The 27,512-nt window shown below is 45.1% G+C and overlaps 2 protein-coding genes and 1 long non-coding RNA gene across 3 annotated transcripts in view; 2 read left to right on the top strand and 1 right to left on the bottom strand.

Annotated features, from left to right (window-relative positions):
• The window catches only part of Eef1akmt2 (EEF1A lysine methyltransferase 2), a 61,115-nt gene that overhangs the window by 27,831 nt on the left and 5,772 nt on the right, over positions 1-27,512 (top strand). The window lies entirely within an intron of this gene.
• On the bottom strand, positions 13,721-19,145 carry LOC102552031 (uncharacterized). The gene is made up of 2 exons (XR_350782.5): positions 16,930-19,145; positions 13,721-14,097 (listed from the first exon to the last, which is right to left on the bottom strand). It is a non-coding gene; the product is annotated as an uncharacterized LOC102552031 (long non-coding RNA).
• The window catches only part of Fam53b (family with sequence similarity 53, member B), a 91,121-nt gene continuing 85,521 nt past the window's right edge, over positions 21,913-27,512 (top strand). Inside the window, exon 1 of the mRNA NM_001107556.1 lies at positions 21,913-22,143. The gene's annotated coding sequence lies outside the window, so the exon portion shown is untranslated. The remainder of the gene's footprint in view (positions 22,144-27,512) is intronic.

The following is a 27,512-nucleotide window of genomic DNA, read 5'->3' as shown; positions in this document are numbered from 1 at the left end:
AAGAAAATTAATGCAAATTTATTCTTCATACGCACCATGCAATTTGTTAGAAAGTAAAGGAATAGTTTGATGTTCTTTGGTCAATTGATGGATTCCTATGTTAGGGCTATAGAAATGAAACTCAACATTAAGCAGACAAATACCCAAGCCCACAGGCTACATAAATGCTGAATAAAACCAGCTCTACAATGGAACTCTGAAAAGCACTGGGTACCAAGCCTAATGAATGATTGAATATGACCTTAGCACAATCCCTGGAGTGTTGAAAGATCATTCATTTCCAGCTTACATGTCAAGATGGGCTCTAGTGACCAGGAGAGAAAGAGTGCTTGAGTGGGTACTTACCAAGTTTTAAAAAACTTTATAACACAGTGAGTTAGACTAATCATTAAAAAGGCTTCTCTAGTGGAATTTCAAGCTATAACTGTATGGACTTGAAGCCAAATTTAAAAGATAGGAATAATCCTAAAACATGAATGTGTCATTATTCTGCTTTTGTGCAGTATAACTTAAAACATGGGGATGTATGAGCTGGTAGAATGAACTTTTGTCATGCTGATACTGTTGTGAGAAAGACTGAAGACCAAGTAATCCATTGTATCTTAAAGTGTTTGTAAATTACTGCCTGGCTTTCTAGAGCAAACCATAACCCACCTCCCCTCCTCCCCTCCCCACCCCGTACTCTACAGTTTTCATTTTTTTAGAGGAAACTGTTTTCTTACTTTCCTGAAGAAATGGCACATTTTCAAAAACAACTTTTAATTTATTATTTTTGTGTCTCGGTAAAAATATTCCATTGGGGGAGGGAGTGCCCATAAAGGTCAAAAGAGAATGTTTAATCCCCTGGAACTGGAGTTGCAGGCAATTGTGAGCTTAGAACCAAATCTCTGGAAAAGCTGCAAGTGCTCTTCTGGTCCACTCTTACAGACCCTGTGTTGTATTTTACATGTTATTACTGTATCAGTAAGTGATAAATATTTCAGTGATTGATCTTTATTTTATATGGTGTCTGGAAGCTCCTTTTTTTAAAAGTGAGACTAATTTCTCCATTTCCCCCAAGCCATAAACATTGACACATAATTCAGAATTATATATCCTGGATAATACCAGGGTAGCTTAGAAAGAAAAATGTAATACTCTAGTTGACTAGGGGTCTTCTCTGGTGCACTGTGGATGAAGTAGTTTGTTGTCAAGGACAGTAGCACACTAGAAACTGTCTGGTTCCTGCTATTGCCTCTCTTGATATTTTAGAAAGGAAAGACTCATGAGGAAGAGGCTAAATGTAGATGAGTGTGGGTGCTTCAAGTTCAGATTTGCTTCCTAACCTCCTTGCTAATATGAAAATGTCAGGCCTTTGTTCCCATCTAATTTTAGTATATCCTGGCTAAAAAAAAAATATTAGGATGATTTCCAACCATGGAACTTGGAGAGGCGGGACACAGGGAGGAAGAGTGGAGGAAAGAGCAGTTTATAGTCCATATCCGCCTGCCTGCCTTCTGTGACAGCAGCTAGCCCTTAATCTGTTGGTTTGCTGAGGAAATAAACTTAGATGCACCAAAGCAATAGTTTTAGAATTTACTTCTGTATCTTTTGTAGAAGCCTCATTGGAGTTTGAATGGGGGGAATTATAGAATAGTATTTAATAGACTATCTCATTGTCCAAGTTAAAGTGTCATGCACAAACTTTGGTAGGAATCTAGAGTTGTGAAGGTTAATTCACATCTTGTGTGGTTTACAGATGGAACGTCTGGGGTTTCAGTGAGCCTGCTTTTATGATGTTAAGTGAGTGATAGTAACAGTCCTTATTGTTAAGAAGTAATTAGAATAAAACACAGTTTTGATGTGTTTATCTGCTTGCAGACCACAGCAATCTTAGAAGGAAAGCTCTTGATTCTATGGAGGTCAAATAATTAATAATTATTGGGTTAAATAATTGATAATATAGCTTGCTCAGGAAGTAATATCAAGTCCCACACAGACTTATAGTAGTGCCAGTTATTACAGTTATTGTTTATTTTAAAAGTAATTAACGAGATTAAACTAAAAGACCAAACTTCCAAGTATCTTACCTCACTTTGAAGTAAGCTGTCTTTCCAAAGGTTTGGTCATTTAAGTGAGGCTCCTATGGGAGGCTTCTATGGTAAAGATGCTACACAAACAGAAGAGATCATTTTCTTTATTCTGTTTGATTAATGATTTGCAACAAAGGAAATAGGTTATTTTTGAACTTGAAATTTAGTTGGCTTGTCTTGGTTCCTTTCATTGAATAATTGCAAATTGTTTAAGTGGACTTATTGGTAGAATTCTTTTCTTTTTTTTTTTATTGGTAGAATTCTTATCCGGCATGTTTAAGGTTCTGGATTGTTTGTTTATTTGGCACATGCAAATACATGTATGTGTATATACATGTTGACGTGGATGTGCTATGACAAGTATGTGGAGATCAGGATAACTTTCAGGAGTCAGTTCAACCACCATGTGGGCCTAGAGCTTATCAGGGTTGATGTCAGGAACCTTTTTGCACTAAATCAAAGTTCCTTCCTATCCCTGTAGCTCAGATTCCATAATACTATAAACTGGGTGACATAACTGCAGGCATTTCTTTTCTTGGAGTTCTGGAAGCTCGAATTTCAAGACCAAAGTGTTGGTAGGGTATCATGATCACTATTTTTTTCATATTTTCTTTCTTTCTTTCTTTCTTTCTTTCTTTCTTTCTTTCTTTCTTTCTTTCTTTCTTCCTTTCTTTCTTTCTTTCTCTCTCTCTCTCTCTTTCTTATCTTTCTTCCTTTCTTTCTTCCTTCCTTCCTTCCTTCCTTTCTTCCTTTCTTTCTTTCTTTCTTTCTTTCTTTCTTTCTTTCTTTCTTTCTTTCTTTCTTTCTTTATTTGGTGATGTGGTCAGATAGAACTTGTAACCTTAGTTCTTTCCTTCTAACCATGTGGGTCCCCAAGATTGGATTCAGATGATCAGGTTTGGTGGTAGGCACTTTGCCCACTGTCCATCACCATGCCTGTCCCCAAGTATGTCTTATTTTGTAACCTTGCTCTTTAGCTTTTAGGTGGCTGCCATTTGTGTGTTCACATGATCTCTTTGTGTGTGCTGGGGAAGGGAAGGCAAAGGAGAAGGCTCTCAGGAGCCTGTATGTGAGGGCACCGGTCCTGTGACCTCTCCTAACCCTGATTATTTCCTAAAGGTCTCATCTACAAATACTCCTGATTTGGGGCTTAGGGCTTCAATGTATGGTTTGGGGGGAAGGAACCAGCAAAAATCCCTGAAAAGTGAGACTTAATGAACAAAGCCTAAAAAATAGGTTTCGAACCAAAAAAAAAAAAAAAAAAAAATGTAGGGGGCTGGGGATTTAGCTCAGTGGTAGAGCACTTACCTAGGAAGCGCAAGGCCCTGGGTTCGGTCCCCAGCTCCGGAAAAAAAAGAACCAAAAAAAAAAAAAAAAAAAAAAGAAAAAAAAAAAGAAAAATAGGTTTCTATTATACATGAGGATATTACGCACTCCATTTACTAAGTATCAGCTGTTGGATAATTTGATGGCTCTTTAACTAAGGTATTTGTATATTAAAAAGGTATATGTGTACCTATAATAAAATGTTTGAAGTAAATGAGTATTTTTATTGGATATTTTTTATTTACATTTCAAATGAGTATTTTTTAATCTGAAAAAAAAAAAAAAACCAAAACTTGTTCTTGGTGACTGATGTTTCTGATATGTGTTGGATTATTCAGTTTGTATTCATTTGGCCATTGAGATGACTTGACCAATAAATCAGGAGTTTGCATCTTTTGTTTAGTCTGTTTCTATCTTACATGAAGATTAAAGTGAGATCAAATGAACAATTGTGATACTCTAAAGAATCTTCCTCTGATTCTTCTGTGCCCCAAATACATGCAACAGAATACTCCCAGCTGACCCACTTTGTTACTCTAAGGCTTTGAGATGCTTCTCTTGTGCATCGAAGAAACTGCTTGAGTGTAATTGGTGGGTCTGTGCTTTTGTGCCCTTGCCTTGGCAGCCTGTCAGTTTGCCCTGTAACTGCTTATCCTTTTGATGAAAAAGAGTTTTTTTCTTTTTTGTTCTGTTTTGCCTTTTTGTTTTGGTGGTGCTGTGGCATAAACCCTAGAGCTGTGTGCATGTGAGACAAGCACTTTACCATTGAGCTCCATCTCAGCTCAGAAACTGAACTTTGTCAGAGGCACTAGCAAATGACCTAACAATACTTGTTAAGGCTGCTTTACTTTCTGTCTTTGAAGCAGGTTGATAGATGGAGAGAGAATTATGTGTGAACTCTTACCCAACAGGGCTGTGAATATTGCAAAGATACATGGCAAGTACCTTAGTGACAGATAAATACTTTCCTTCAAGAACCCTCTTCTCCATTGGAGCTAATAGGTGAATTGTTCAAGCTAATGTATTCAGTTCCATTGAAAGTATTGTAGGAGTGATTAAACGAGTGTTTCAGAGTAGGAGAGAGAGCATCTGGAACAGGTGGGCCTTTCAAAAGAGCTTTAAAAATCACACTGTATAGTGCCTTCCTTAGCCTAACTTGGACTGGCACTGAAGCACCTTTTTATTTTAGTATAGGAATGAAGAATAGATTCCACAATGCTGGAGTTTCAGATGATTTCCTGTGCTTCAGAGTGCATGGAAAAATACCTTTCAGATTGAGAGCATAATCTTTTAAGTAGTAATAAATGGTAAGAAATGTAGTTGTGGTGGTAAAAATGTTATAATGTATTTGAATTGAAAACAAATGGGCATGATTACTGTGTACTTTTCTTCATTAGATCTGAGCCAAGGCATGGTTCCAAGATATATCAAACAGGGACAGAAGATCATGGAGCAGTGACTCAGTAGCCCTGAATCTAATAAGAATAGAGTTGGACTTGGATTTTACTGGTTAGTTAAGAAGCAGTAGACTGGCATGTTATAACTAGTTTCTAGTTTGTATCATCCAGGTTTGATTTCTTTGACTTGAGTCACATTTCTTTCCCTGCTGTAAGTCAACTGCCTTATATCATTTGATGTTGAGTAATAGTAGTTTATCCAATTTGTTCTTAGTTTATGCTAGAGTTGACAATAGAGTGTATGGAAGTGTAGTGAACCACTTGTTTATGCCAGTCTAGAAAACATGTCTTCAACCTTGTCATTGATGGTTAAGTGAATATCTTCAGAGTGCCTTAGCATGACTGTGAACTGATGCTTTTACTCCTTGATCCCAAGAAATTTCAGATCTTTTTAGTCACTCCTCCCTGGCACCCTCCCCCCCCAGAATCTTAATATGTAGTTCTGACTGCTTAGAATTTACTATGTAATTAGACTGGCCTCAAACTCAACAGAGAGCCTCCTGCCTCTGCCTTCCTAGTTCTAGGATTACAGGCCTGTGTAATAAATTGTAGCTTTTATTGCATTTGAACCTTTATTTTATTTATTTCCTGAGCCTCACTGCAGTCCTGGCTGCATCATTCTTCATGTAATGGAATTATAGGTAATTGTTCCATTTTAAAGAAATTTTGATAAAGTCTGAGATCTCTTTAGAACAAACAGATCATGATGGTTTAACAAAGCAATGATTGCCTAACCTAGCTTTTAGCAAGTTTTGAGAATTTTTATTCTTTTGTCCCTCACTTATAAATTGATTCTTTAAAATAGGAAGCTAACGTCTCATTCATCTCAGGCACCCCACTCCTGATACTGGGATTGGTCCTAGGATTTCATGTATGCTGGTCAAGCCCCCTGTCTCTGAAGCTGATCCTTCCCAGCATCAGCTATAGCTGTCCCCTCTGCGTCAGCTATGGCTGTACTATAGCTGCAGGAGAACTCATACAAAACAGGCAGAGAAGAACAACAAAGAACCAGGAATGAATTAAAATGAAACCTTAGCTTTTGGATACAATCTATTGTTGAAGAGTGAAGAGGTTCACAAGCTAGCAAGAGGGCCAGGGCTGTCGTGGTGCTCCAGCTCCTCCTGGTAGACCCAGAGACAACATTTCCTCCTTGGTATTTTAAATCCAAAGAATTCAGGTTTTGGATTGTACATTTAAGTTCTGTGAAATCATGAACTATACTTGGTTCTTCTTTAATGAAGAAGGACTTGGTTCATGAAAGGAAAATATCCTTGGCGGGGGATGGGGGGGTAGGGGGTGGGGGTGGGTGTAGAGGAAGGATCACAGTAGTTTGTAGTGTATCAGTAAGGGTAAATTAAAAATAAGTTTTTGAGGCAGTGACTTGTATGGCAGATACTCAACAGTGAAAAAAATAGTTTAGGTTTGTATTTACTAAATGAATTTTGCTAAATGAATGTATTTACTAAATGAATGTAAATACTAAATGAATTTTAAAGAAAAAAGGCTTGAAGTTTTTTTACTTAAAAGCAGGAGTATAGTTCAGGAGTACAGTTGAAATGTTTTCCAAATTAAGCATAGGGCAATATGAAAATACTGTGTTTTGTTTTTAGCTATGCTTTGGTGTAGTAACAGGTAAGCTGTTATAGATGGCTAGTTGTGTGTAGTGACACATCTGCTTCAGTTGCTATCATCACAAATACATCAGAGGTGTGCTTTTAATTTTTTTTATAATTATTTACTTCCATGTCTATGAATATTTTGCCTATATGTGTGTATGTTGTACTGCATATGTACTTGGTGCCTGAAGAGACCAGAAGAGGGCATCTTAGGCACTGGAATTAGAGTAAAATGAACAGTGTGAACTACCATTAAGTGCTGGATATGGAACCCAGGTCCTTTGCAATAACAAGTGCTCTAAACTGCTGAGTAGTCTCTCCAGCACCCCAGGCTTTGTTTTTTGAAGTTTAGTATTAGAATATTAAGATTGGTTTAGTCAGTTTTCTAATAACTAAATGCCTTTATTACACTTTTTTTCTTTTTATTTACTGAATAAGCTTTAATGCCTGCTTTTCATCCCTGTGCTTCTTATAGTAATAATAATAGTCACTAGGAACTTTACAAAACAGTTGCTACCAAACTGTTTGAGTTTTCAAGTTTTAACTCTTGCTCTGTTCTTTTTAGCCTTTAGCTTGCCTTAGCCAGAGGTCTTCCATCCAATGAGTTGCAAGCGTGACATTTGCTGTGTTTTCAGCACCTGCCAACTTGGAAACCAGGGTTTGTGCTCAGGACATAGGCTTACAACCCACACTTTGTGGTACACAATGCCGTCCCAGCTGGCATGCTTTCATACCTCAATGGTGCTAGACAGTCGGTTACAGAGCGGCACTGCTTCTCAAGTGCAGATTGCCTCTCCAAGCTGCTTTCAACTCTTATTCTATATCAGAGGAGTGAGCTTGGCATCATTAAATTCACTGCTGTGGTTATTTTTCAATGGAAGTAAATTTGGCTTATTTTTTAATCAAAAAAATACATTTTTTCTTTTAAGAATCAAAATGCTGGGGTTGGGATTTAGCTCAGTGGTAGAGCGCTTGCCTAGGAAGCACAAGGCCCTGGGTTCGGTCCCCAGCTCCGAAAAAAAAGAATCAAAAAAAAAAGAATCAAAATGCTTCTAAATAGTCTAAAATACCCTGTGTTTTTGATATCTAGCATGCATATTTTATAATCCTAGATTTGTAACTTATTTTTATGGTTGATAAAAGCACAGGAAAGAACCAGGGATTAATGTGTTATAACATGTTTGATAGGTAGGACTATTAGTTGTAATTCATTGTAGATGTGGAAAAAATTGCAGACTTTTTTTCTGAGTAAGATCTATATATGAAAATTGCCCCATAATGGACTCAGAGGTTTGGCCTCTAACTGACCAGAAAGTTTATATACTTGCCATTGAGGTATATTCTATCAACTTGCTTTCAGAAGCCAATCTCTTTGATAACATTTCAGGTGGATTTGGTGACATCTGTCTCTCTATAATCTATTATAAGCAATTTTAAAAGGTTTTGCTTGAAAAAAAAAGTCTTTTCAGATGTAGAAAGAAGAGTGTGAAATGTGAGTGACTGGCTTTTAATACAGCAGTGTGACAGAGGCGCGGTGGCTTTGAGCTGAATGAAAGGGTTGGTACACGAGCATCTGCATACTCTGTTGGCCCAGTATAACAAACACATCTGACATTTGTCTGGTTCACTTTGTTAGTCTAAATGAATTCCTATGGTTATTCTCTTAGAATTTTAGTGGTGTACTCTTAGACATAGGTATAGATAGATATGAAACTGACCATTTACTTGCACTGACTCAAACCTTAAAGTTTAGCTCTTTGTTGTTTGAGCATCTCATTGATCTGGTTCTAAAGGCATAGGAATAAAACACCCACTAACTGTTTTAGACACTCCTTAGTGAATATCAAAAGCAACCTTTACCCTCCTCTACACAGATGTGCTTGGGTGAACACTTCATTAGCTTGTTGATACAAGTTATAGTTGGTTACACCCTTTCTTAATAAAATACACCCTTATTGTCTCCTGTTGCTTAAGATCTGTAAGCTTGGAATTGGAGAGCTGTAACAGTGATACTCGGTGAAGTATACATGCTGCGTACCGTACAAACAAACAGCCTGCTATTTGCTAGGCTTCTTTTTGGGGGAAAGCCAAAAGAACCAGTATTGTTTTATTCTTGTGTCCCATATTGGTCTTAGAGTAAGAAACTAAGTAATCCCTGCATTTTGTACTTCCTGGGGTGTTGAATAGTCTAAATCAGGTTAGTATTTATTGAGGATAATGGTAGAGTTACAGGTGGCTGTTTTTTAGATTTGTGGATTTATTTCTGAATTGACCTGTGAATTTGGAATTAGGTGTTTGGTTGTACTCTAAATCTTGTTCTGATTTGGTTGACCATTTAGGCACAAGCAAACAGTAGGCAGTTGAGCTCCTCCTCTTCTTCCTACTGCTGTTTACCTAATCTTAAATGCAGTTGACAGGGTTTGTGTCTGTTCTGAACTAAACAAAACTTTAATACAGCAGCCTAAGGGACAGGACTTTTTTATAATAAAGATTCATCATATTTAGCAGTAAGAAGCCAAGATGTGATAACATTATGGAAGACTGGCATAAGCCTTAACATGTGTGCCTTTTTAGTCTTGAAGATTCAGATTTAGACAACTCCATTGGTTAGCCAGCTCCTTAAGCAGGAATTTTAGTCCTAGGCAAGGTCAAGAAAGGCTAAGAACCAGAAAAACAGGCTGTTTAGGGTTGAAAACTGAGGCATTAGAGCAAAGGAGCTCCCCATAACCCCCATCTTTGTGATTTCATGAGACTAACATGGTTCTGAAAGCAACAAGAATAATGGTTGCAATAATTGTTTCCAGACTTAGGACCCCTGACATCTTGATTTTTTTAAGTTGACCTGATGAACTAGTAATTGCAGGGATAAACGGAATGTTAGCCAGCAGGAGTCACTCTAGGCCTCCCAATAAAAAAGCTAGTGCATTAAACTCTGTTCTTACAGTACTTGGAGGCTAAGATGGTGGAGCTGTGCTGTGATAAGGTGGCTTTCAGGAAATGACCTTAAGTGTATTATAGTAGTCTCTGCTTTTCATGTGCCTACCTTCTTTTGACAGAACATGTGAGTCTTATTCCTTTAAAAAATGGCCCTTAACATTTTCTTAAAAGGAAGTAATGTATTATGGATATCAGCATCTTTTATATTCTGTGTATTAGCACACTTGGCCTTAGAGTGATTTGATTATGTTCACATCATCTCTCTGAGGTGAGCTGACATCCTTTCTTCTGATGAGCATCTTAATCTTATGGCAGAACCTCTGTAAGGAGCTGTAGTTAGTGTGAAATACGTTAGGTCATGCTTTTCTGAAAAGAATAGGTCCAGTGTGGTGACAAACTGAAATATTTCAGCAATATCCATGGAATCAAATAGTTTCCCAAGTGCACACAAACTCAAAAAGTTAATTGTTCATTTATGTTTGATACTAGGATTGCAACATTGGATTAAAACCAATTAAGTGTTCCTCGAAGCAACAGAAAAAGTTTCCTGATTTATGAATAGAACCATTCAAATGGTGCAGACACAATCCATGTAAAGTAATGAGGTGTTTTGTTTTTTTGGCAAAGGGGAACGCAAAACAGGCATAGGGACAAAAAAAAAAAAAATAGCCCAGAACTCTTAAAAAAAAAATCTCTTTGGAAAAGGCTAATAACACACACATCAGCAGGAAAGGAGTGATGAGAAATCTAGGACTTCATTTCATAAGGAACCTTGTCCCCTCCCCCAGGTGAGCTGCACAATGAAAATACTCTCCTTATTCTATCAGGGTTACATTCCTGCACTTAAGTCAACATCCTAAGTTACAGAACTAAACATGCCCTGCCTCTGCTTAGCAACCGCAAATCCTTCCTTCCCCAGTTGCATGTATTTTGGATGTGGCATCTGAAGTACAAATTCCTCAATTTCGATCGCACCCAGAGCAGAAACAGTGCTTTATTATCCTAAAGTGTGGCCGCTCCATGGTCCGCCCCCTCTTTGCGGTCTTGTTCGCCGCAGATTGTTTTAAACTGCGAAGCCAAACCCGGAAGCTGGCTATCCGAAGCCCACGAGGCCTGAGTTTCAATTCTGACTTGTGCGGTGCTACTTCCCTGGGCCTCTCGGCATGAGGGGTTCGCCCTGCGGGTTCACTGGACACCCGGCAGCCCTGACGGAGGCGCGCCGTGACCCCCCCCCACTCCCCGCCCACCGGCGGCTGCGCGCACTGCACCTCGTAGCGGCACGCCGGGTGCCCCGGCCGCGACGCCGCCCGCACAACGCCACCGAGTTCACGCAGCCGCGGTCGGGCGGCCCGGCAGCGGCGGGCACAGGCGGCCTGACCGAGGTCGGTTAAAGGGACGAGTTGCAAACAGTTCAGGAAGTGACAAGTCTATTTCCTCCTCCCCGGGAGTCGCTCGGTACAAAGCGCTCGGCGCCGGCAGGAGAGCGTGCGCACGGCGGACGCGGGCGGGCAGCCTGGACGACTTGGCGAGCGCTAGCAGTGACGGCCCGCGTCCGGCGCGCACAGTAAGCGACCCGGCCGGGCGACCGCGCCAGGGGGCTGGTCCGGAGCGGGATCCGTGCGAACTCCCCGGCGCTGGCGGGGAAAGCTGGGCTCGCGTGCGCTGCGTTCGCTCTTTCCTTAATGCTGCTGGCTTTCTTTCTCCCTGTCTCCTTGTTAGGCGGCGGATCGGGTGGTTTCTGCCGGCGCCGACTCTTGCTCGCCCCGGTGCAGGCGTGAGACTTGTCAGCACGCTGGCGGGGGAAGAGCAAACCTAGCGCTGCAGAAAAGTCTGCGCTCGGCGGGCCCGGCGAACGGCCGTGGAGACGGCTACGTCCGGGGCAGCCTCCTCCTTTGAGGCTCAACTCGAGCCCTGGCTGTGGCAGCAGCGAAGGCTCTGAGCCCCGAAGTTCCGCATCGTTTGCAGACAACTCTTTTGTTCACGGAAGTTTACACCCGCCACCCCTGGGATGCGGGCGCGCAGGGACGACTCCAAGGCTGCTGACTGACCCGCGCGGTGTCGATGGGGGTGAGAGGGCGCTCTGCCTAGGGAGGGGAAGCAGGCGGTGTGGTCGCGGCCAGGGCTTGAGGAGTGGGGGGTCGCCTGTGCCGGCGTGGTTTATGCACATGGCGAAGAGGGCCGTCCGTCACAGGATACTAGCCTAGGCACATTTTTTTTCTTTCTGCCAATCCTTGATTAGAGAGCCAGTGGGAGTCAGGTTCCCTGTTAGGGGTTTCTCTTGGTGGAACCGGGACGAAAGAGACTTGAAAACCCAAGAATCCGAAGAGGGTGATTCGAGTTGGCTCAAATGTTTTCTCGATACCCCCCGTACTCCCCTCCACCCCCGACACATACACAAGCTCCTCTTTCACCCCCAGACTGAGGGAACAGTGCTTGGGGAGTGTGGGACAAGAGCCTGGAATTGCGTGGGCAGGCTTGCTCTGGACCCTCCCTTCGGACGCCCCCTGATGCCAAGCTTGCTCCTTCTGACCGCCGGGTTCATTAACACGTACTGTACTTAGTACCATGGCGAACAAAGAAAAGCTCTTTGCAGCATTTGGTGAATGGGATTCTGCCTCCTATAGGCCACACTCCTGAGTTTTCCATACGGTAGAATCAGGACTCTGGTGTTGGGAAAGTGGTCCCCGTCCTGAGTTGCATTCAGGTCCTGGCCCCATTTGTGCCGCCTCTGCTGCCTCGGTACTTGTCTCGCAGGAGTTGGTGCAGATGGAGCTAGGCTGGTGGTGGTTCAACAGGAACAAATGTTTGTTGAATTATTGGACGGTGAAGAAAAGGGACTGTTTTCTGTTGACTGCTTCAAGAGTTGGAATGACATTGTTTATTGGCCCAGGAAGCCAGGCAAATGTCTTGTGCTCCTTCAACATATTAGCAGGCCTCCAAATGACATGCTAGCATATGTATTCCCAGCAGTCTCCACGCCTGCCTGAAAGTGGGAATCCCTCCTTGCTGAATCCTAGACTCTCATTTAGAATGATGTGACTTCACTTGGGGCCCCGGGAAAGAATGGAGTTTGCCCACCCGTGAAACTCAGGATCCTGACTGGGCCAAGTTTTGGTTTCATTTTAATTTGTCCACTTAGCAGGGACTTATCGTAGTCACAGTTCTGACGGTGAGTTGAAGGTCTGTAGATTCCCCCTCCCCCCTTGGCTGTGGGCTAGATTAGCAGAAAACTTGTTCCAGGTGATAGGCCCCCTTTAGAGAAAGAAGGTTTGAGTCACAAGGTTAGTGACTGTAGTTGTAGACCCAGGGGTGTGCCAGCCAGTTTCTGGATGCTGTGCTAGTCAAGAAGAGGCTTGGGGAATGCCTATGGTTTTCTCCCAAATGTCCACATAGGGAACATGATGCTCTTGAGACCCGTTCAAAATAGCTCTGCTCAAGGACTTGCTGCCCCCTACCCCCCTTAGAAGAGTGTGATGTGCATTGATTTTAACATCAAAGCAAGCATTCTGGAAAAGCTGTCTGTGTTGCTGCAGACAGGACTTAAGGTTGTTCAAGGCAGGATAAGTTCACTATCTTGATTGATAAAGATTCAAATCCCCATCTCCCCTTTATTTTCAGTGTAGTAGGTATATGTTATGGAAAAAGTTTAAGATAGATACTTGAGGGCCCATAGAGGAGACACTTAACTGACAATTTACAGGAAGCCCTTACTGGGTGCTCCTTTGTGCTCTCCCTCTCTCGTCCTCCCTCTCTCTCCTTCCCTCTCTCTCCCTCTCTCCCTCCTATTTCCTTCTCTCTCTTCCCCAACTGTCCGCTCTCCCCCTCCCTCTCTTCCTCTGTCCCTCACTCCTAATCTCTCCTTTGCTCTTATTAGTTGGTACCCTCTAGCATCCCCATCCTGTAGTTCTGTAGAAACTGGTTTGTTTTAAGAGAGTTCCTTGAGCTGGTGTTTGACCCATGGTGGGAGCTCAGCAAAAGCCAGCTCTCCTCCCCCGTCACAAGGGAGCTATGTTTAAATACTGTCAGCAGGGGACACTGTGGAGCAATCTGGTACCTGCAGAACTCTTTAAAATGCACACCCTTCTCAGCCACTCCTCTTCAGCTGGCACTGAGGGTTGAGGGCTGTGTCCTCTGTCCCAGCTGATGTGTCATTCAGGCATGAGACTTTCTAGGGTTAAATCATGCACAGTCTGGAAAACTTGTTTGTGCCCAGAAAAGGGGGGGGGGCACTGAAATAAACACTCAGGTCAGCACAACCACTACCACTGTGCACACCTCTCTGATGTGTAATAAAAGAAACCTGCAGGCATAATTTGTTATATAATATGCTGATAGTACAAGTTTTGGTTTTAGATGGAAACCAGATGTGGACAGACTGTTTAATTGATCCCGCAATGAGGGGAGGGGGTGTTAATAGACTAAGTAGTTCTGCAAACCCCAAAGGTGGTTTGTTTTTTGTTTTAACTTATGGGGATAACCCCAATCTCAGGGCTTTCTCAAGCATATTGCCTCTCTGCTTGTGCTGTGCTGCAGCTGTCCTTTTTGTCAGACTCCTCCTCTCTCCAAAGAGCCGGTTTGTTGCCAACACGAAGCACATGGCTGGATCTGGCTGGGCTCAGCTCTGCTCAGCTCTGCTGGGCTCCGTTCCTCCTCTTCTCTCTTCGTCCAGCTGCTGCACTGCCCTTCACGCTGTGAAACAGAGAACAGCCCCGGGACTTGGGTACTGCCAGAAATGCTGAGTGCTCTCCTTCTTAAACATCGTCCCTTGGAAGCTGGTGTTCATACTTGTTCAATGAACACCCTTTCCCAAAACGCATCGGTGCCGCATAGTCTCCTCTCATTAATTTCTGTTTGTTTCCTGTCTGACTTTATGAAGATTTTTTTTCTATACACTCCAATCACCTTTATTATTCTCCAGGGTTGGAGGCTGCTTAGTAATAGCTGACCCCATTAACAGTAGCTTCATTGCTTACTGGGATTGTGAACTTTGGAAACAAACCCAGAGGCTTAGATATGCTGATGTGCCCTGAGACTTGCTTAGAAAATTTTTGTTTTAGTACAGTTTACATTAACATGATTAATGACCATGCCACTGAAAAGTCTATATTCAAAAGCAGTTTCCATTCCCTAGGGTTCTTCATATGGTGAAGTAATTTTCCTTGCCAAACAACATTGTTTTGAAGGTAACTGGGTTGACTTAATACAGACCTCTAGTGCACGTGGTTTTGCATGAGGGTTTGGCCTTTGTACATTTGGGGTTATGGTTTTGATGATGTCTGTCTTAATCTTAAGGAACCTGGGTCAGAGGGAATCTGTATTCTTGTCTATGAAAATGTTCTGAGGTTCTGAGCAGAAATTAATGCTTTGCAAATAAAATGGGAGAGATTTGGCTTCAGGGTGTTTTGGAGGGGGTGCTGGGAAGCTGGAGCCAAGGACAAAGTTGTTCCCCTACCCCTAAGTGAATGGAAACACTTGAGCTTTTCTGAAAAAGCAAAAAAAAAAAAAAAAAAAAAAAATAGAGATGTCCTTGGTCGTCCTCCCCCCACCTCCCCCATCGTTGTTAAACGCCAATTGATTGAGAGGGAAAGTGCTGATGGGTGGGTCTGCAAGCTGCCTTAGGAACCCGAGAAAATAAAAACACATTTGAAGGACTTGGGAAGATTTTGCATTTCAAAGGGTCTACCTTGTAGACTTTCACATCACGTCAGGGGTTACAGAGAAGTGTGACAGGCACCCCCACTCTTTTAACCGGTCTCTCTCTCCTGCTGTGGGGGCTGGAGGGGAAGCTGCCTTTTGCTTGGGGGATGGGAGCAGCGTGGCCAGATCTTGCTAGGACATCATGGAATTAAAAGCAAATCTCAGAGGCATTCATGAGTCTCTAGGGGAGGCTTTTTCCACTGTATCCCTCGTAGGTGAGTGACAGCAAATCGTGTTGGTAAACAGCCCGTTTGACCCCAGGATGGGTGGCAGGCCGACATTTGACTCTTCCTCTTGCAACTTCCCTCCTTGCACTATACAAAGAAGCAGATTCTCTTCGGTGCTGGTATAATGCTGTCCCCAAGGCTGTAGCGCAATAGATGCAGGCTGATGTGAGACTCTCACTCAGCCAGACCACAGGGCCCATGGGGTGTGGAAGGCACTCCTGAGCCCAGCCTCCTCCAGCACAGCCAGCCCACGCTTCCACAGAGGAAACTGAGGCTCTGAGAAACCAGATACCTGGTCCAAGGCCACACAGCTGGAAGGCAAAGAAGCCCACAGCAGCTGCTGAGTCTGGCTGGCTGAGAAGCCCGCTTTCTCTCCACCCTGCTATCAGTCTTGAGTGTCACAAGCTAGAGGCACTAGGCTCTGTTTTATCTCAAAGCATAAATTTTGTTTAGTCTTGTTAGCACAACAGCAAAACTTACAAATTTTAACTGCCCTTCTCTACGCTTCTCCCTTTCCTGTGCCCATCCCTCTCCCCCCACCTCCTTTTTTTTCTTTAATTGAACACTTGAGTTCTATCTTCTGCAGGCCCAAAGGCAGGGCCTTAGCTGGGGAGACAGAGATGTTTTGCTTGAACTTTACAAAAGACAGATTCACAAGAAAATGTAATTATTCCCAGTGACCTTCTGGGGGAAACAGGAAGTAAATTTGGCAGCTCCAGCCTCCCCGTTTATTCAGATCCCATGTTTTCCACTCAAGAGATTGTTAAAAGGGTTTCCAAAGGCATGTGAGCTTTTTTTTTTTTTTAAATCTGGCTTTTTTATTTTTTGCATTTGTAATTCAGATGTCTCAAAGTGAATTATGCTGTGGTGCTTGCCATCCCAGGTTCATGCAAGTATCATATTTTGTTTACATGTCTGAAGTAATCAGAGAACACAGTTACACATCTTCCAGCACAGGGCAACTGGTCTGCCCCTGCCAGGGCTGGCCAAGACTCCTTATCCCCAGACAGATGGTTAAGTACAGGCTAGTCCCAGTGTGTGGGTATGCTGTGCGGGAGTGGGCTTCAGCAAGGCCTCCCTGCCCAGGTCTCCCACTTTTCTTGAGAGAGAGAGAGAGAGAGAGAGAGAGAGAGAGAGAGAGAGAGAGGTGTGTGTGTGTGTGTGTGTGTGTGTGTGTGTGTGTGGTGTGTGTGTGTGTGTGTGTGTGTAGAGCTGGTGTTAGATCCCTGTGTGCTGAATTTCTAGATGGCAGGCAGGGCAGTTGCCCTCATGCATGACTGTGAGTTACTTAACATAGAGGTTTCCAAAAAAAAAAAAAAAAAAAAAAAAAAAATCAAGTTGCCTGATTACGTCAAGACTTCCAAACATGGCTGGGATTGGAGGATGGGGAAAGGACTGAAGCACTGGTATTTCATTAGAAAATGTTCCTGAGTTGATTCTGTTAGACATTCGAGACTGAGGAACAGGGCAGACCCTACCATACTTTGGGCTCTTTAGCAGGGGATTAGGGGCCTTCTTGTGCAGGAGTGGAGCAAAGCCTTTGGAATTTTCCACTGCTGCTTCAGTCTCTGTGAAGAAGAATCTGAAAGGTACTCACCTCTGGGCGAGGTGCCCACTGTGGACGTCACCCAGGTAGTTCCTGTTTCTGTTGTGGCCACCCAGTTGCTGCTCAGGGTTCTTAAAATCTCTGAGCTACCTTCCTCAGAGTTGGAGAGGGCAGAAGGCTGCCCACGCTGTTTTCAGAATAGTTCTCTCAAGCAGGCTTCCTCTGGACTTTCTGGGTAGGCAGAATGAAGTTTAGGTCCAGGGCACAGCCCAGTAATCTTTCTATGAAAATGAGGGTCAGACCTGATTTTACCTTGTAGCTCAAAGCTATTAATAGGATTACAGTGCATAGAGTTGGCCAGTGGCCTTGAAGAGGGAGCTTCTCTGACCTCCCAGTTCAGACTTAAAGGAAAAGAGATACAGCACTCTGGACGTAAGGTGACTCCTGAGAGGGCCATGACTCCTGAGTCTTCACCCTTCCGCTGTGACCCATCTCTCCTCCCGATCTCGTCCCAGCTTCAGAAGCCGACCAAATCACTGCCAATCAGAGTTCTTCAACCAATCAGTGCACACTCATTCACCTGCTCTTGGGAGGTGACAGAGCCATTTTCTGCCTCTGCAGGCGCATACTTACCTCAACTGAAAGGTGTATGGTGGATCAGATCAGTGTGCTCAGCCAGTACTGTAGTGACCCTCACTGAAATGGTGATGGCCAGGAGCCAGGGCAAGATGTGCTCCATGAAAAAGATGTTGGTCTCAAAACCCCCAAGTCTCTGTGGTAGTAAATGAGGTTAGTTTGGGCCTAGTACAAGGCAGGGAGAGGGTGAATTCTCCAAGGCAGGTTTTCCTGTATTTATCCTGCAGACATTGCCTGGGTCTTGCTGAGCGTCCAGCCGGAGGTGGGCTGCTTACTTCACTCGTTGGTTAACTTGTTGCTCAGCGTACTGGCCCCATGGTATTGCTTAGAGGAATCTCTTGCCCTCTTGAGAAGGTGGTTGGGAGTTTGATCTCAGCCCTTCCACCGTGCTGAACCTCCTCCATCAGTGCTAAGAAAACAGACTTTTTGCTAAAAGCAGTGTGCACTCTTGCCAGGAGGGGCCTTGAGTATCCATGTGGTAGGTTCCTTCTGTCGGCTACATTCACCTTGTCATATGGAGGCCACCTTCCCTCCCAAGCTGAAGCACAAAGTGCCCTACCAGACAAAAAGCCCAGCTGGAGGAGACCTGGCTTGCTCTGGCGTTCACACTGGCCAAGGGCCTGGAATCACAGGGAGGCTTTACAGGCTGACTGTCAATAGTCTTTTTGCATGTTTAGAGGTGAAAGCTAATGTCCAGGTTCTGCTTGCCATCTTCTGGGTGAATGCGGGGAGGGCTGTCTCTTGGAACCAGTGAGTAGGGTGTTTGTCTGTGATTCTGTGTCTTGAAAAGCTGTAGTAGAGAATTCGGGGTGGTCTCTCTGGCATAGTTCTAGGGACTGGGCCCTGGGAATTGTGTCTCCATGAAGTCCCTCTAGCAGCCATGTGACTTTCTCAGTTGTAAGGTTCTAGTTACTATACCGCTTCCTAGTTAGGCCTGATTTGTCTGCTACTTTCTGTGGGCCTCAGACTCCATAGCTTGCTTGTATGCCCCCCATGTTTCAAGAGGATCAGGTGAGGGTTTTTGTTTGTTTGTTTGCTTAGTCTGTTGGTTGGTTGGTTAGTTTGGTTTGGTTTGGTTTGTGAAGTCCCTGGCAGAAGGAGGGTGGTGCCACGTGGAGGGATGTACAGAGGAGGTGACAGGCAGACAGAGGTTCTGTCCTGGGCCCAGGGCAGTCTACTTGTCAACCAGAAAGTGGGAAGAACTGGGGACTGTTAATTATCACAGGAACTTAGAGCAAAGTAAGCTGAAACCATTCCCATGTCATTTCAAGCGAAGACAGCATTCATCTCTGGGATCAGTCCTAAGTTCAGAGCACAGTGTTCTGTGTGCTGACTGTCTGACCGTGTGCCTAGAGCAGGTATCTCTGCTCCCTGACTTCCCTCCTCTGGAATATGATAGCCTTCACCCTGTGGGTTGGGTATGCCTAGAGTCCAATGGCCATTAGTGGCAAATGTGTCATCAGGAGGACAGTCAGAGGTCTCCTGGGCTCATCTGGTAAAGGACACAATGCAAAGCAGGGAGGCCTTTGAGCTGAGCTCCTCTGGACAGGCTTTTACTCTCACCTTAGGACTTATGTCTTTTTCAGGGAGATAAGTTGAAATTATGCATTATAATTTAGTTTTTAGTATATGTTTTTTGTTTTTTGTTTTTTTGTTTTTTTTCGGAGCTGGGAACCGAACCCAGGGCCTTGCGCTTGCTAGGCAAGCGCTCTACCACTGAGCTAAATCCCCAACCCCTAGTGTATGTTTTAAAGCAAGAATAATAATGAAATCTTTTAAGCTTTCTCTTTAAGAAACTAAATTTTATGTTTACTAAAAGTGAATTCACTGAATTTTCTGACGAGTAGAAAATTAAATGTATGGATGGATGATGTTGGTGTGGCCTCAGAATCTGGCTCCTCTCTCCGCTATGAGTGGATTCTCTAGAAACCTTGGGTGTGCCTATCAAGGCAGAGGGTGAGGGGCCATTTATCACTTCACAGGTTTGGTGTCAGAGTTCGCAGTTGGTATCACTGATAGGCACTCCCTCTCTGTGGGGCACATCTCTGATACTGGTAACAGGTCAGCACTCTCTCAGTTAGGTTGTGTTTCATCTAGAGTGCTCTCCCTAGTTCCTCTAGAACCCCACCACCACCTGAACATGACCAAAGTCTCTTCAAGGAACAAGAGTTTAACTAAGCTGTGTGTGGCCTGCCATGATACTCGTGTGGAAGTCAGACAAGAACTTGATCCAGTGACACAGGGCAGAGCCTGTGTGCTCACAATGCTTCTGTTGATGCAGGTTGCCTATTCCCTGTGTCTGTGTGTGGGTCCATGTATGCACATGTGCATATGCATATGGGTGCAGAGGCCAGAGGCCAGCCTAGGGCACTGTTCCTCAGGCACTGTTTCTAGTTCAGATTGCCTTGGGGGCATGTGTGTGCATGTGCCTTTGTGTACTCACATCCACATTCGTGCATGTGTGCACACTACCTGCCACGGTGTACATGTGGAAGTCAGAGGACAGCTTAATAAAATTAGTTCTCTTCTTTCACCTTTACATGTGTTCTGGGCATGGAGCTGAGGCTGGACCATATTGCTGTCCTTGGCCTGCCCATTTTCAGTCCTTCTGACCTCTGTGTCTCAGGAGTATTACATCACTATCAGCCATAGCCCAGCTTCCTGTGGGGAGGGCAGAGCAGGCACGGTTTCCCTTCCCTTCCCTTTCCTTTTTTCTTCTTTTTTCTTTTCCCCAATTTGTTTGCTTTATGAGTTTTTCCTGGGATGGCCCTATACATTATATAGCTGAGGCTGGCTTTATGGTCCTGCTGTCTCAGCTTCCAGGAAGATTACTAGGATTATAGGTGTCTACCACCATCCCTATCCCAGTATGTACTGAAATGTTCTTCTGTCATTTTGGCAGTTTTGGGAGACGTCCCTTATCCCTTGACAGAGGAAGATGTACTTATGGACTTTTGGGAGGGGCTCTGTGCTGTGGCAGCTCCTCCCCCTTGGGGCTGGCCTTAGTCCTCTGTCTTACTCTGTTCCTTCTTCCAGCCTGTCACTGGTTTTGTGGAAAGCACAGACCTTGCTTGTCATAGCGATGGTACAAAAGCTACAGTGAGCTTGTCACATCTGGTAAATACCTGACTAACACTCTTAGGCCCCAGAGAGCTGAGAACCTCAAATCCTAGCTCCACAGCACGGAGGCTTGGGTTATGGTAGTCAGTGCAGTTGTTCATAGGGTTCCTACTGAGGACCACACAGTATGATTACTGTAGTGTGGACACGGGTACATGAGAGTCACACAAGTCTGTGGAAGTCGTAGGAAGGTCACTTGAAGCCAGCTATGGGGCAGAGGCTAGGCCACCCCCTTAGAAGAGAGGGCATTTGACTTGAATCTTAGGGAAATGAGGTGTGTGGACAGATGAAGGCTGGAGACAAGGGACTAGCCAGGCCAGGAGAACAGTTTTCTGAGCAAAAGGGACAGCAGCCGCAGGAAGCCATCTCTCTGGCATTCAGGATGATGGACACCAAGGTAACGTGTAGATGGGAAAAGCTAAGCTGGTCAAGGCCAGAATGGCTTCGGAGGGCCAAGGGCTGTGAATGAGGAATGTGAAGCCGATGCTTGCAGGTTTGAAGGCTGTGTCTGAGCAGTGGTGGCACAGGGCAAGGGAGGAGCAGACAGCGTGGAGGCCACTGTGTGACCTAGGAAGGATGCGGTCCACAAAGGCAAGAGGCAGGTGGAGGTCAGAAGTAAGCATCAGGTGCTTAGGCTCCATCTGATGACTGAGACCTAGTTTACATGGGAGCTGGGCCTGCCCGTATGGATATCTGTGCAGCTCTGGAGTGCAAGGGTCCATCTTCTCCAGTAGGCTCCACTAGGTGCTATCTTGGTGATACAACTGACTAAGGGAGGGTCTTGTCCTTTGACCTTAAAGCAGACCCAAGGCTATGCCTGCACTCCCTGTATGACCAGGGTGACTTGGTTTTGTGTATTTTAGTCATAAGGAGCATTCAGTGGGTCACCTGGGACTTTCAGAAGCAGCTTACATCTTACCCATGCCTGTACTATATTGGTGCATTTCAGCCTGACATGAATTACGGAGATCTGACTCACTGCAAAACGCTCCCACCCCACCAGCACCAAGGGGAAAAAACTTCTCATCGTGTTGATGTGATCGGAAAGAAGCTTTGCTGCCCCTTGGGCTCTGTTAAAGCATGTTCTTCGAGGGTGGGGGAGTTGCTGACACGGCCTGGGAAGCAGCCTGCCCAGGTCACCTGACTGCTGGCGGCTAGCCCTCCTGAGCCTCACGGCCATCTGATGCCAGCCCAAATTTCAGGCCCAGTTGTCTGTGTGGCATGTGACTTTGGCCCCGAGGAAGAGAAGGAAGAAAAATAAGGATCCTGGGAGGAGGCTCTGTGCCCTTTGGGTGTCTCTTCCAACCCCTTAGGGTTTGCTCATCAGCACTGATTCCTGAGGTAGGATTGGGCAGTGAACCTCCTGTTCATTTAATTCCTAGGAAGGCTAGCAAAGGCCTTGGCCCATTCAAGGAAAGGGAGAAGACAGATTGGGCCTGGCTGAGGTTACATTGGCCCAAAGGTGAGCTGCAATAATGTAGCAAAAGGATGCCATGGCCAGACTAGAAGGTGAGACCCTGAGCCAGTCAGTATGGTAGGCCACAGCTGAATGGAGTGTACCTTGGCTTGGGGAAATGCCTGTTCTTTCTGTTAGTTTGTGTGACTTTTAGACATATTCTTGTGTGTTGTAGAAAAGACTGCAGGAAGTCACAGCTATGTGGCATGGTTTTCTGCTACATAAGTGCATGGCCAGCAGTCTGCTCTCTTCCTCTGCAGAGCTTCCTGGCCTGCTAGCTTCCTGCTGGGCTTTGAACCAATGAGACATGCCTGTCCCAACCCAGTCCTCTCCCTGTATTTGGGACAGAACAGCCAAGCACAACTACTCCTGTCCAGTTTCTGGAGGGATTAAAGTTGGGAAGGGACCTGATGATGTCTGTCACTGCCAAACTCTGAGTACCCCTCAAGACAGAGGCCTAGTTTTTGGTGTTGAGCTGGGGCTGAGGAGAGGGCCGAGTGAGCCCCCGATGCTGCTGCCTGAGAGGCTGAATGGCTGCACCTCAATTCACCTTTGTTTAATTTGTCGGGGCAGGCCCCTTGTTGCTGCTGGTGCCAGGGTTGGACCAGAGCTGGTTATGTATTGTGTCTCTGGAGAAGGTGGTAGTCCTAGTGATACCCATAGTAGATAGACTGAGGAGAGGCAAAAGGACAGCACTGTGCCTGGGTGGGATCTAAAGCTCAGTCCTAAGTAGAGTAAGAAACAAGCATCACTCAGTTCATGTTGAAGCTGGCCTCCTCCTGTGCAGAGCTGTGTGACTCTGGGAGGAGTTACAGAGAGCAGTGGCCAAGGACAGGAAAGCACCTTTCCATTTTGGAGGCCTCATGGGAAAGTGGTGCTGTGCTCAACAGCCTGAATTCACCTGGCTTTCCAGTGTATCAAATGTCACATGATCTTGCATGGTCGAGGGTGACGACCACAGACGGTGTTCCTGTGTTACGGGTGATAGCATGGAGCTAAGAACAGTACCTAGGGTCATTTGACATGTCAGAATCTTAAGATGCTATTAGCTTTCTTTTAAAAACTTGCTTTTATTTTGTGTGTATGAGTGTCTGCCCCGTGTGTACTGCACATGTGCCTGGTATCTGTGGAAGCTAGAAGAGGGCTTCGCATCCCCTGGAATTGGGGCTATAGGTGGTTGTGAGTTAGCTGCCAGGTAGGTTTTGGGAACTGGACCCCCCCCATCCTCTACAAGAGCAGCAAATGCCCCTAATCACTAGGCCGTCTCTCCAGCTCTGAGTCTGCTTCTGTGTGATTTCTTCCACTGAGTCCCGGATTAGTGCAGATGATAGAGTTGGTCAAGCAGCACTTTGGTAGGGTCACCATCAGTTGGGGTGACTGAGAGCAAGAGAGCCTGACCAGGAGCCAGGAGCCCCAGTTGGGTTTGCCCTAGACCTGCCCTCGGATTGCATTTGACCTTGAGCACTGGATGTACTTTACTTCTCCAGCAGGCGGGGAATCCACAGTAGAGGAGTTATGGGGTGGTATGAGTCAGGTCCTTCAGGACTTTGCCGCTTTCATTTAGTCCACAAGTACCCTTGTCTCGCATGATAGAGCTCAGCACTTAAAGGGGGTGGGGAGGCAGAGGTGTGTGTGCGTGCGCGTGTGCATGTGTGTGTGTGTGTATGAAACCCAGAGCCTTGCACATGTACCAGCCTGTGCTCTCTTATTGAGCCGTACCCCTAGTGTTACTGACACCTTTAAGAAAGTAAATAAAGGATTTAAGGTTCAGCAAGATGTCCAGGCTGGTAATAGTCCTGAGGCTTGAACTCCCAACCTGTAAGGAGTTGGCAGACTATAGCCAGATGACAAAATCTGGCCTGCTGCTTGTTTTCACAAATAAAGTTATGTTGGGAGACAGCCACACCCATATTAAAAATTTGATTTTATTATTTTCGGTTACGTGTAGGTATGTATGTTTACAGGTGTGCTTGCTCATGTGGGGACAGCTGCCCTCAGAGGCCAGAGGATCCCTTGGAACAGACAGTTGTGAGCCATCTGATGTGGGTATTGGGCATCAAACTCAGGGATCCTAGAAAAGCAGCTCTCTTAACCACAGAGCCATCACTCTAATGCCAGCCACACCCATTTCTATGGCTGCCTTTAAGTTGCTATGCAGTTTATAGACCAGATGGTCTGTGGGGCCTAGACTGTTTACTGCCTGCGCCTATGCAGAAAGTCCTGGCCCTTTCTTTCTATGGTGTTCCATACTCCAGATTGTGCTCTTCAGGGTGGTAGTCTCAGGGCCCATGAAACTAAATGGAATGTGAAATCCAGTTCTTAAGAAACACTGGCCACATTCTAAGTACAAAGTGGCCACTGCGTGTCATTGTGAAGCATAGCCATGCAGCCTTGTCCTCCCTGTAGATTGTTCCATCAGGTAGGAGGGCTCTAGTCTTGTTTCCCAGTGTATGGGGAATCTAAATTTCAGAGAACCTGACGTGCAGAGGAGACAGTCTGGTAGAAGGATGGACACCAGAGCTCCTTGGCCTAAAGATACAGAATTGGAAATGAGCTCATTTCCTCTGAGGGTTAGGGAAATATCTGTCCAGGCAGAAGGAACCCGGGCCAATGTGCTGCACTGCTCTCTGACCTCTACCCTGTGAACAGTCCATAGTCCTGCCGTTCTTCAGACTGTAACCCCAGGCCCTCCCTCTCAGCTCAGAGCTCCCCCAGGCCCTTTGTCCTCTTTGGCCCAGTCTGTCAGGAACCCTGTGTGTTTGCACGCTGGGGTCTGCAGAAATCTGCAGCCATTTCTTTTCCTGTATTCCTGTGTGCTCTTTGCTGCTCCATCTGGACCTGCCAGGATCTACCAGTGTCTCCTGAGCTGGGATGGGAGGGTCTCTGACCTGATTCCGTGCCTGGCTTTGCTATAGGCAAGGACTCCTTCATTCACACAGGTTGGTGGCCCCTGTGCTAGCAGATGCCATAGCACCTTCTGAAAATGTGTCAGTGACAAGCACCGAAGCATCCTGGTGAATAGTGGGGAGCAAGTGGTAGTTCTGTTCTTGCTTGGCCCAGATATGCTCATATAGTAATCTCTGGGGAGGCTGATCGGGGCAGAGTCAGTTTTAGGTATAAAGATGGTTTCCAGTTCACTGGAGCCAGCTATTCAGACACGAGTTCCAGAATCTTCTCCATCACACCAGTACCCACTGGTGGGCAGAGTGTGGAGGAAAGCAGTGTAGCTGCTTGCTATAGGGCTGGTCCTGGCCTGAATAGGCTGTTGTTAAGTATATGGCCTATGTGAATGTCCACTCCCTCCATAGATGGTCTCCACCCCCTTTATATCAGAAGGGAACATAAAACACATACATAAGGTTCAGAGAGGACTCTGGACCTTGGGCTACAGGGAAGAAAGAAGAGTTGATGAGTCTGGTGCATTGAGGCTTGCAGTACGCTCATGAAAGTTGTTCCTAGTAGTAGGGAGGACTTTGGGTGTTGGAAGATGTATGTAGAAAAGGCTTTTCCTTCATGCTTCCAAAGGAAGAAAGGTCCTAGGATAGTCTTGAAGGGGCAAACTTGACCACAGGCCCTCCTGTCATCTCTCTGTACCTTTGGCAGTGTGCCTGTCTCCAGCTGGCCACTCTCACAACTCTTTCAGTGGCCAGCAAGAACATGGAGAATTATGCTGTCCCGACATGGAGAAAGGGGTGAACCTTGGTTCAACTATGTGGGGTTCCCTGCTCCCCTTGTAGAGCTGGCATTGGTCGAGTGCTCCTGTGAACATCACTAGATTGTGTTGTGGTCATTCCTTCCCAGGGACAGGCCAAGCTTCAGCCCTAGGCCTGAGATTGTAGGCCTTGGGCTGGAACCTGTTTTTCTCACTCAGTTTTGTCCCCAAACTGCTATTTGAAAGAACTCTTTGGCTATTCTGGATGGTTTTGCCAACCAGATTTTTTATCATGACCTTTGGGCAGAGATGTAGGTTGGTCTCTGTAGGGTGACATTTTAGAAAGTGAACTCCACACAAATTTCCCTTTGACTGTGTTGTTGTGGTACAAGAAGTTTTCATTTGTCCTAGGCTATTTTGAAATGTAGAAAACTACCCCCATGTTTCTATGTCTTATACAGAAGTCATCAAAGTAGAATCCTCTGTTCTCTGCAGTATAGGGACAAGGGGGCAGCTGCTCAGGATGACTCAACAAAGCCAGCAGCCTAGAGGGGCTTCTCCATCTTCCCAGCTTAAGTGATGACGTGGAACTTCTCTCTTTCCCCAAATCCCCCTTAGGGGAGAGTCCAGAAGATGCCTGACTGATGTGGTGCAGGTCTTAGATGCCTCTGTTCCACACAATGTAAGCCCACTCTTAGAATGCATGGCACAACCTAGAAAGGACTCGTCATCTCTCCAGACTGTGCTCGGAGAGACTGGCCTGTCCTGGGATTGGTAGTCTCATGGCTCAACTTCGATGTGCAGACTTTCACAGTCAGTATAAGGCCTTCAGGTGACTCAGAGTGGTCGGGGAGTGATGCAGAGGGTCCACATGCCTGTGGACTTCCAAGATCAGAGTTAGTCCATCTGGCTCTTCAAATCAGTATGAAAACTTAATAGAGATGTTGGGTATTGGTAGGGATCCAAATTGTTATCATTAAGACCATAGTTTGCACAGTGGTGCTCTGGGGGCTAGATGTCCTTACAGTTTGTTTGGCCCAAGGATGATTTACCAATGTTTGAACTTCTGGCTGCCCTAACAACTTGCTTTCAAAGAAGAATCATTTTGTTTTTCTGTGTGTGTGTGTGTGTGTGTGTGTGTGTGTGTGTACACATATGGGTTCAGGTGTGCTGGGAACTAAACTCAGGCCCTCTACGGTAGTAGTATTCTCTCTTAACTGCTGCTCATCGCTCCAGCTCCATCCTTTGATTTTTAAATCATTTATCTTAAAATTTTTATTTATTATTATATTATTATTATGTGTGAGTGTGTATGCTATGGAGCACATGTGGAAGTCAAATGTTATGGAGCTGGTTCTCTACACTTAAATTTTTTTAAAAATATTATTTATTATGTGTTTGGGTATTTTGCTTACGTGTATGTCTGTGCACCACACACGTGCAATGCCTATGAAAGCCAAAAGTGAACATCCAATTCCTAAGAACTGGAGTTACAGTTGTAAGCCATCATGTAGGTGGTGGGAATTGAACCCAGGTACTCTGGAAGAATAGCCAGCACTCTTAATCATTGAGCCACCCCTCTAGCCCCTTTTATCCTACCTTTATGTGGGTTCTGGGGATCAAACTCAAACACCTTCACCAACTGACCCATCTCACAGCCCCTACCCACCACCCTGTTTTTAGACTGGCTGGCCGTATAGCCCAGGCCTGCCTCCCATTTGTTATGTAGTCAGAGTTGGTCTTGAATTCTTAATCTTCCTGCCCATACCT

The sequence above is a fragment of the Rattus norvegicus genome, chromosome 1, assembly GCF_036323735.1.
Source record: "Rattus norvegicus strain BN/NHsdMcwi chromosome 1, GRCr8, whole genome shotgun sequence".
In the NCBI taxonomy this organism is placed as follows: Eukaryota; Metazoa; Chordata; class Mammalia; order Rodentia; family Muridae; genus Rattus; species Rattus norvegicus.
Note: the sequence above shows the minus strand (reverse complement) of the source record. Positions and strands in the feature narration are given on the sequence as shown.